The sequence below is a fragment of the Alligator sinensis genome, unplaced genomic scaffold, assembly GCF_000455745.1.
Source record: "Alligator sinensis unplaced genomic scaffold, ASM45574v1 scaffold117_1, whole genome shotgun sequence".
Taxonomy (NCBI): Eukaryota; Metazoa; Chordata; order Crocodylia; family Alligatoridae; genus Alligator; species Alligator sinensis.
This window is the reverse complement of record NW_005841855.1, coordinates 4,632,739-4,643,729: the sequence shown is the minus strand read 5'-3', so window position 1 is coordinate 4,643,729 and position 10,991 is coordinate 4,632,739.

Below are 10,991 nucleotides of genomic sequence, written 5' to 3'. Positions count from 1 at the left end.
AAAGAGAAATTACCCAGAGATTGTGCATCAAGAGAAAGCTACTTTTTACATGAACACGTTTGCTTTCTGGCTTAAGTTACGATTATTCCAAATCAACTAATAACTAAAACAAAGTGGGTTTAATCTAACTTTTTTTGTTTTATTTTGCCAGGAAAGTTTTGAGATCCTAATCAAGTAGGTTTACATTTAATCAGATCACAATGATAAAATGGTACTGAAGCTGGCAAAAAATATAATGCTCATATCTCAGGGGGTAAGATAGCATTCTGTATGAGCTTGCTATCATCCACTTGACCTCATACATATTGGTTTTGCTACACTGAGAAAAAGTGATTTATTGCAGTAGTTAGTTTTCAGTATTCACTTCTGAAGGGACAAATGCAGCTTCTACCAACCTGATAATATGATTATAGTCTCCTACTACTATATTATATCAGTAGTTGAGGCCATACTTATTCCATTTAATTCCTATAGGATTTTCCTCAATTGCGGAAACAATGTTCCCCTTTTTAAAAAAAAGAAAAGAGAAAAACAACAAAATCCTTCAAGATAAATGGCCACCTATATGTACAGTTATTAAATTTGTAATTACAAGACAAACTTTCGTGCATAGGGTTTCCTTTTTCCACTATTTCTGCAACAAATTTACAATACACTTATCCAGATCATAACAAATTTGGATATAAATTACTGTACATTTCAGCTTAAATTCCATAGTGAATACACTGAAATCAGTGAATGAAGTCCAGAATTTACACTGGTATAAAAGCAGAATTCAGCTCAATATTGTCTTTGACTTCTTCCATATAACTTACAGAAAACTTACAGAAACAGGTTCAGTTTGGGTTTAGCTGAGGGTGGAGTATTTCTGTAGAATTCACATAATCTAGAGACCTATTATATCACTCTATGATTTCCTCTTATTACATTTTTAATACTTTGTGTAGTACCATTTTAATAGTTTGATCTGAGAGGCTTCTGGGGTCAAGGTGGTAAAATGGTTATGGTATCTTGCTACTGGAGAAGCACAGATTTGTCACAGGCTACCCATAGTTAACCCAGCTTCAGATACGTACCTGATCATTTAGGTTGTGAATCAAAGGTGGCTAGACTGATATTAGCCACATGGTTCTGTTGTGTGCTGAGCTATACAAGATACAAGATTATTGCAGCTTCTCCCTGCTGCATGATGTCTTTAAAATGGAAGCCCAAAGCAGGTATTTTTGCAGCCACAATACACAAAATCAAACTGTTCCATTTGGTATTGCCTTAGAGCTTGTGCTAGTATTTCTACTTCCAAAGTGTCTTCTTTCTACTAACTATGGGTTTGGGATTATTTCTCTGGTATCATTAATCTTTCTTTGCAATATTGTTGCTGGTTTTCAAACCTCAAGATAGAGTTTCTCTGTGAGACAATTTGAACTGATTTTTCAATTAAGAGTTTGTCCAGCAGGGTCAAATGCATTAAGAACATCCATTGCCTTGTTCATCTAATAATATTTAATTATTTCAAAGAAAGAAAAAAGCAATCTAGTTTGAATAACAAGATTTTTTCATCAAATTCCTGTCTTTATGATCCTTTCTGAGAAAATTACAGACCCATTGGGCACATCTACACATTGCTGTTTGGCAACATTGCTATGGCTATGTTGCTACCTTTTGAAAGTACTAAAGCATGGCACAGTATGGGTGGTTACTGCACCATGTGTGTGGCACATGGTTAGACTTTGCTGCTATGTTCCAGTAGTGGTGCACTATACTGGGGGAGTGCACTGCTATGGCGATGTAGCTGGCGATCACATGTAGATCTGCGTGATCTCTACGTTGCCTCAATGCGTCACATGGTGATGCATCACATCTCTATGTTGCCATAGGGTGACATGTAAACACACTTATTAAATGCAAGTTAAACTCTGGTTCCATGATCACAATGGATGTATCTAATGTCATGTTTGAATGCAGTTTGTCTAATAATACTTATCTCATTTTTAATATTATACATAGGAATTGACTTTATCTAAGACCATTTGGCTGTTTTTAGTTAAAAGAAAAAAAATAGATTGTCTTTAGAATTATTCTTTAGTTTCAGCTATTCAGCATTTCCTTTGATTGCCGTTATTATGGGATACTCTCCTTCGCCCTATGACTTGCCTGGTCATTTCAAGTCAAGTCAGTCCTGAGGCTGCACCGACCATTGCAGCACCTTTGATGTAGCAATAAGTTTCTTCCATTCTTCCCAGTCTTTTGCAGCCCATATACAATCAGTCAGTTTTAATCCTGTCCAGTCTGGTGGACAGATGGTGGTTACCCAGTTTGTCCCAGGTCTTCCTCTTTTTCTTTATCCATCCACAGCAGCCTGCAGGATGTGTTGCCCACACTTCAGGTTATATGTCCAAACCACTGCATCTTTTTGCCTTGGAGAAGTCCCTGAGGATTGGAAGAGGGCCGATGTTGTGCCCATCTTCAAGAAGGGGAAGAGTGAGGACCCAGGTAACTATAAGCCAGTTAGCCTAACTTCTATCCCAGGGAAAAAACTGGAAAAAATCATTAAGGAGTCTATGTGTGATAGGCTTGCAGAAGGTAGGATTCTGCACAACAGCCAAGATGGCTTTGTCGTGGGCAGGTCTTGTCTTACCGATCTCATCTCCTTCTATGACCAGGTAACTCACCACCTGGATAAGAGAGAGGAGGTTGACACTGTATACCTTGATTTCCAAAAGGCCTTTGATCTGGTATCCCACAATGTTCTCACAGGAAAATTGAATAATTGTGGGCTTAACTGCATGACAGGTGGGTGTGAAGCTGCCTATGGGGTAGGACCCAGAATGTTCTAATGAACCGATCAGTGCCATCCTGGCGAGAAGTGACCAGTGGTGTACCTCAGTGGTCAGTGCTTGGTCCAGTTCTTTTCAACACCTTTATCAATTATTTGAATGTGGGTGTGAAGAGCTCACTGGCCAAGTTTGTGGACAACACCAAGTTATGAGGGAGCATCGTCATGCTTGAAGATAGGCTGCAGATAAAGGTGGACCTAGATAGGCTGGCAAGTTGGGCAGATCAGAACCAGATGAAATTCAACATCAACAAATGTAAAGTGCTCCATGTGGGAGTAAACAATCCCCAACACACCTACAGGCTCAGCGGTGCCAAACTGACCAGCACCATGATTGAAAGGGATCTCGGGATAATAATAGACAACAAGTATGAATATGAGCCGTTAATGCAATGCTGTAGTCAACAGGGCAAATAATACTCTGACATGCATCAACTGATGCATCTAAAGCAAAATCAAGGAAGTTATTTTTCTGCTCTACTCAGCGCTGGTGAGACTGCAGCTGGAGTACTGTATTCAGTTCTGGGCACCACACTTTAACAAGGACGTGGACAAGCTTGAGAGAGTCCAGAGAAGAGCCACCCATATGATCAGAGTCTTAAAAGAAAAGCCATACGAGGAAAGGCTGAGGGATCTGGGACTCTTCAGCCTGAGGAAAAGAAGGCTGAGAGGAAATCTGATAGTAGCTTACCACTACACTAGAGGAGTACATCAAGGGTTCGGTGAGCAACTGTTCACCAGGGCACCCGATAGGAAAACCAGGAGTAATGGCAACAAACTCCTGGAAGACGGATTCAGACTCAACATTTGTAAAAACTTGTTCACAGTCAGGGTGTCCTGACTGTGGAATAAGTTACCTCCAGAGGTGGTGCAATCATCTACCCTGGAAATGTTCAGGAGAAGACTAGATAGTTACCTTGCCGGGGTCACCTGACCCCCCCGTTATCTTTCTTGCTGCAGGAGGCTGGACCCGATGATCTTCTGAGGTTCCTTTCGGCCTTACAATCTATGAATCTGTATTTGCTGACTTCTTTCCTGGTGATTTATAACCATTTAATGGAGTTTGATATCGCTTGTTTTATGCAACTTGTTGTAGATCTTTTTGCAACAGTGGTGTATGTGTCTCTCGTACTACAATTTATAACTGACGTATCTTATGAGTCTAGGTATCTCCCTGAAGAGGCACAAGTTGTACTTAAGATTACTGAAATATTTCTACAGATGCAACGTGGAGTTCACATGAAGGGTTTTTTAGGTCAGGGTACTGAACAGAATAATCCTGATTTAAAACGGACTTAAAATTATTTTAGCCAGATCACTAAGGACCTGGATGCAAGAATAAGTGTAACTGCGCTAATATGAGTCAAAGAAAGCCCAACGCTTCAAATAATTCTGCAATGTAACACTTCCATTTTGTTCTATGCTTTGTCAATTTGCTTCTTTGACAATGAACTTTTTACTTACACTGAACATATTTTTTTTTCTTTTAAATCACTGCTTACTAACTTTACTAACAATTATATAGTTATATACTTATGCCAGACAGAAATCTAAATCATAATGTCAGCTACAAATGACCCTAAATTTTGGTATCAGAAACCTAGTTCCAAGCTTTTCACCTGACCCCAGCGCTCTTTCCTGCCTGGGGCAGGGGGTCAGACTTGATGATTTCCTGAGGTCCCTTCCGACCCTAAAATCTATACCTATAAGTGTCCTATCTCTAATTTATGCAGTCTGGATCCTTTTAATCATTGCCAATATATTCTATCAATATTTTAAGTCCTGTGTTGGTTTATATTTTCTGAATTACACTTTCTGTTATAATATGGGTTTTAACTTTGGAGGATGTTTGTTTCTCTGGATACAAGGAGCAGCAGCATACCTTGTGCCACTGCTACTTGTCCCCAGGGAACACTTGTGCTGCATGCCTTCTTGTGTGCAGCAGGTTACCCCAGGTGGGGTAGGGAAGGCTGTGGCCAGCAACTGTGGTGGTCCCAGCAGTCATACCTAGGATCCTGGGGGCCTCAGAGAGCTGAAGCCACAGTGCTCCTGCAGCTGGGAGCCTGGGATTTGGCAGCTGGAGCGTGGCTCTATAAGGCCAGGCTCCGGTTTTGGGTGGCTCATGCTGCCGTTATGTGCGTCACCTCACTTTTTTTCCCTGTGAGTGTTTTTTACCCCAGGATCTGCCAGGATCAAAAACTGCCCCCCTCCAATGCTGCAAGGTAGCAGCATGGGGAATGCCTGAACGTACAGTATGTGAAGCTGCAGATGAGCGTAATGCGTGTAGCTGCACACATACCACACGGCCACACTCATCTGGCCACGGCCAGAGAGTTGTGATATGGCCAGCAAAAACAAAGAAAGGCAGCTGAATCAATTTGGAACAGGAGCTACAGGCAGTGTGTGTAACCACCAAGCAAATAAAAAAATGCACTTACAATATATTCTGAAAATTAGATTAGTCACAAATATACACAGTTTATCTGATGCTGATAAACCTGTGGCCATTACTACATCTGATGAATTACCATACCACACTATAAGATCAATAAATATTACAAATCATCAACGAGTAGATGTTACCTTTTGGCTTTTATATGCTGTCTCAAAAGCAAACCCCTTAGCAGTTTAAGCTGTACTGTCCCCTAGGTAAACAGATTTTGTCAGGTTAATGAGAAATGGGAATTTTTACCACTATGTTTGTGGTAAAAATATCTGTAAACAAATGGGTATTTCATCTCAAATAATTCTGAGTCAAATTATATGCCTTTAATTTAAACATTTTAATCTCTTTTCCTGATCTCTGAAATTGTTTCTCCCCTTTCCACAGAAAGCTAAGTTCTTACACTTCCCATTAAAGTCAATGAGAGCAGCAGGTTCTCAGTAACCTTTGGGAATTATCCTGAGATATAAAAAGGCAAAAGCTAAATAACAAACCTAAGCCCAGGTTCCTTGATAATTTTTTCCGTGGTTCAGGGGAGTAGACTTTAGACAGGAGTGATTACAAATTGGGTAAGGACCTCAGAACTTTGGATAGTAGTATAACATGCAATAAAATAACATTTTATTGGTTCAGGGCACTGTAAAATCATGCATCTTTAAAACATTTCTGTCATCATCACCAGTTTACAAAAGGGGAAATAGAGGCAGAATGTGGAAGACTCTTACCTAAGACCTCTCAGTGAGTCATTGGCTAAGCAAGAGTGACACTGGACAACAATGCACAGAAATGGACCACATTATACATAGAAGCATTGATAAATTAAAAAATCTATTAAAACCTGAATTCAAAATCATCTGATCCAAAGTTCTTTAAAGTCACTTTTTGTCTTGACAGTAAATGACCAAAATGGATTTTAGATATATTCTATAATGAGTAAAGTGTGATAAAATTAATCCCACTGCAGTAAAATGGAGCTAGCTGTGTTTATGTAATATTCTCTGATGTGGTAGTCATGATATATCTTCCAAGTAGTCATCCACCTGTCAGAATTATTGATAAGATATTATTTAATCCGTTCCCTAATACTAGAGGAAGTAACTCTTACTCTTCCTTGCATTCCTTGTGTTATATTTTTTGAGGTGGGGTCACCCATTTTAAGAGACCTGTAATATGTGCTTTTTCAATATGCCCACTGAATTCTACAGATACCCCATCAAAAGACATATGCTGAATACTCTTATGCAGTAAGGCAGATTTTATTGGTTACTTTGTCATGTCATGTAACGTATTTGGCATCTCATCATATGTCAATATGACTATAACTATATTAGTGATATAATAACGTGTGACAAGTAAAAAAAATCAAGGTCTTATGAAAATGTAAACCAACTCTCCTAGGTCTTTTGCTTGGTCTTGTCACTAATCATTTCTAGCAATTTCATGCTTATACCGTATGTTCTCTCTCCAAGTTATAGTAAACTCACATTTTTCCCTTCTGCTGACATACTTACTGTAAATACAGCTATTAAAAATGGCATGTTTGGATATCAACAAGATGTCCTTGCCTAGACAGTGTGGCTCTCAAGGCTTCTAAAAAAAGAAGACATCTGAGATAAGTTGCAGCCTCACAAGTTGCAAATCTTTATTGATTATTGGTTAGAAAAATCTAGATTAGAAAAATCTAAATAACTTGAATAATGCACCTGAACTGTGTTCTCAAAAGACTAAGTTTGTTCTTTTCTTTTAGTGACGCCTGTAGCAATTCCCAAAAGCACTAACTAGCTGAAAGAGATTGTAACTGATGCGTCTTCATTCTGTTGGGCATTTTCTTCATATCTTATTTCTTTCTGTAGTAATGGAATTTTCAAACAGAAAAGTATTAAGAGCTGGGAGATTTGGGGCCACCTGTTACTCACCCTAAATGTGATCCTATTCCACTCTACTCAAATCCCTGTAAAAATGTTAAAACATCTAGTTTTGGAATATGGCATCATCTTAGCTATAAGAACAAGTAAAGGAAAAAAACCAAAGAAAAAGAAAATAACAGGGGGGACATATCCACTTTTTGCTTTGCTTGTTTTTTACATAACTGAGCAGGCATAATAATCTCATACAGAGGTCCATTTACGTGCCTAACAGGTGGAACAGGATCTATTCCTCCATACTGTCTGGGATACAATGTTAGTACAGAATAAGCAACTTAAAATGTCATGAATAGGGCAGGCATTTATTTAAATAGTGTGAATATCACTAGCCATTTGACAAACCCCACTGATTACAATATTAAGGAAATGCTTAGGACAATTTTGGTGATGCTGCAAATTCAAGGGAAAAGAACCTGCTCTCAACTTTTCTCACATTATTAAGGGTGGTTATGTATTGAGAGCCTGTACTCAGCTTTAGCTGCTTGTACCTCATAGAGCTCCTTAAATTATTAAATTAGAGATGCATTGTCTCTTCTGGCAGCCTTGACATTAGCAAGACATTAACAGTTTCATGGCTGCTAATAGCACAGTATTCTTAGCAGTTGGGATGGGATAAAAAGATTTACCATCTGCCAAACACACACCAAATGAGCCCAATTCATGTAATTTAGACTATACTTGCCTTGTATGGCCCTTCCTCTTTGGAAAAATGTTCACACTAGTTTTTAACCCCTCCTTGGACTCCTCCATTTTAGAGTAGGGCAGTCTCTAATCTTGTTTCCTCTCCTATCAGTTATAGTCTGCCTGGCTTCCCTTGTGGGATCAGAACTCCCAGAATTCTTTTCTTAAAAGGGCTGAACCTAAGAATAGGGCTGGCTGTTCCTGGGCCATCCCAAAAAGGGACAAATGATACTCTTGCAAACTCCACAAACATTTGTACAGGCATACTGATTTACAAAAGGGCTGTCCAACTGGTGGCCTGCCAGGGGTTAAATTGTGATCCCCACTCTTTCAACCAGCCACCACTCCGTCCATTGCTCCAACTGCAGAAACAGCCAGGGTCTGCAGGCTCCCCTCCCCCTGGTTGTCCCTTCCCTGTCCCAGGGGATGGAGTGGTACAGCACAGTGCAGCCCTCAGTGCTGGGGAAGCCTGCAGCTGGGGTGCCTAAGCGGCAGGATGTAGCGGGAGAGCCTGTGGTTGGGGAGCTTACAATGAGGCAGGGCGCCCCATGTGCACAATGAAGTGGGATGGGGATGTGTCTGAACATAAGATCATAAGAAGAGTCATTTATTGGGTCACATCATAGGTCCAGTATCCTGTGACAGAGGCAAAGAATGGATGCTGAAAGGGAGAGTGAACTGCATATGACCAGGGTTTTTTCCACTGTTCCTTTCTCACTTTCAGCTTCTGGCATTTAGGGTCTAGGAAGTTCTGATTCAGACGCAGTACACCTAACTCCCATGCTCAACTCCTGGGGCACTGTGCAGTGGGTGGTGACATGGGGGATGCACAGTGCAGTGGGGGAAAAGGCATACAATGTGCCCATAGGGCAGGCAGCCCCCAGCCACTTAGGAGTTCGACAGTCCTGATGTACATCACTATGCATGAAATCAGATCATGGTTTCATATGGTTATTTACTTATCTTGGATTTGAGGTATATAAAGGCACAATAACGTTGGAAGCAATTCTGTTGACTTTTTCTTTGCATTGCACCACCATTTAAATGTTTTAGGGCCAGATTCTAATAGCCTTATATATCTTGTGTAGTATCTTAAAAACAATAATTCTAGCTGAGCAATAAATTACTACTCAAAATGAGAGGGGTTTTAGAATCTGATAGTTGCTATCTAGGTAACACATGGGTTTGAATTATCATGACTTCATTACTGATGTGGAAATATATGAAGAAAAGGGAAGAACCCATATCTGTTCTGTAATGCCCTTGCTATTAATTTTGGATGTTTCTCAAATTAATAGACTTTAGTTTCACATTATCCCATTCTGCCCCTTCAATAGGACACAATTTAAAATATAATTCGGGTATATTGTAATGATCAAACATTTATAGCACTCACTTCAGGCCAGTAAATCTTACTGTGCACTTGGACAGGAGTCAGGGGAAGCAAAGCAGCAGAAAGTAAGCAATAATATAAGCAAGAGATCAACTCCCATAGAGAAGATGTTGCTTTTTTCAACCAGCTGGATGGGAACTGGTACAGGATAAGTGCAGATTATTTCCTCCCTGGTGCAGGACATCAGGGAACAAAATGTGAATCTGGGCGATGGTCCATTTCACAATCTGGTCTTGGACCCATAAACTGAACTTCTCTAATGTGGCATGGTTTCACTGTTTCAGACACTCTCCTACATTACAACCCCTAGTGAGTTTCTCCTTGATTCATAGATTCATAGATTCATGGACATTAGGGCTGGAAGGGACCTCAGAAGATCGTTGATTCCAGCCCCCCGCCAGAAGGGCAGGAAGTCAGCTGGGATCATAGGATCCCAGCAAGATAAGCATCCAATTTACTCTTGAAGGTGTTCAATGTAGGTGCTTGAACCACCTCTGATGGCAGGCTGTTCCAGACCTTGGTGGGCTCGGACAGTAAAGAAATTGTTCCTTATGTCCAGCCTGAATTGGTCTTGCAGTAGTTCATAACCGTTCGACCTCGTCATCCCATGGGGCGCTCTGGTGAACAATTGTTCCCCCAGATACTGGTTGTCACCCATGATAAACTTATAGGTGGCCATCAGATCACCCCTGAGCCTGCGCTTTTCCACACTAAAGAACCCCATGGCTCTCAGTCTGTCGTCGTAAGGTCTGTTTCACACATGTGGCTCTCCTCTGGGCTCTCACAAGCTTCTCCACATCCTTTTTGAATTGTGGAGCCCAAAACTGGATGCAGTACTCCAGCTGCAGCTTCACCAAGGCTGAGTACAAGGGGGGAATGACGTCCCGGGATTTGCGTGAGAAGCATCTAAGGATGCAAGACAGCATTTTGGTCACTTTACTAGCAGCAGCATCGCACTGCAGGCTCATGTTCAACTTCTGGTCAATGATGACCCCCAAGTCTCTTTCTTCCGTAGTGCTAGGCACTGTGGCACTGCCGAGCCTATAAGGATGCTGCAGGCTTTTCCTCCCAAGGTGGAGAACCTTGCATTTTTCAGTGTTAAAACACCATCAGGTTCTCGTCCACCCATTTCATGAGCCTGTCCAGGCCAGCCTGGATTGCCCCCTGTCTTCTGGTGTGGATGCTGTGTCCCAAAGTTTGGTGTCATTGGTGAACTTGGCCAGTATGCTTCTGACTCCAATGTCCACATCATTAATGAAGATGTTGAACAATATGGGTCCAAGGACAGAGCCTTGGGGGACCCCACTTGTCACAGGGCACCATGACGATTGACTTCCATCAACCACCACCCTCTGGGTCCGACCACGGAGCCAATTTCACAGCCAGCGGATCGTGGTGGACCCAAGGCCACAATTGGCAACTTTTGCCAAGAGGTGATCATGGGATACCAGATCAAAGGCTTTTTTGAAGTCAAGATATATGACATCAATCTCTTCTACCTTGTCCAGGTGATAGGTCACCTGGTCATAAAAGGAAATGAGATTGGTCAAGCAAGACCTACCTGCAACAAACCTGTGCTGGCTATCCCTCAGGATGTTGGCATTGGTCAGTCCATTAAGGATGTCCTCTTTAATAAACTTTTCTAAGACCTTCCCCGGGATAGAAGTCAGGCTGATGGGCCTATAGTTAGCCGGATCCACTTTCCTCCCTTTCTTG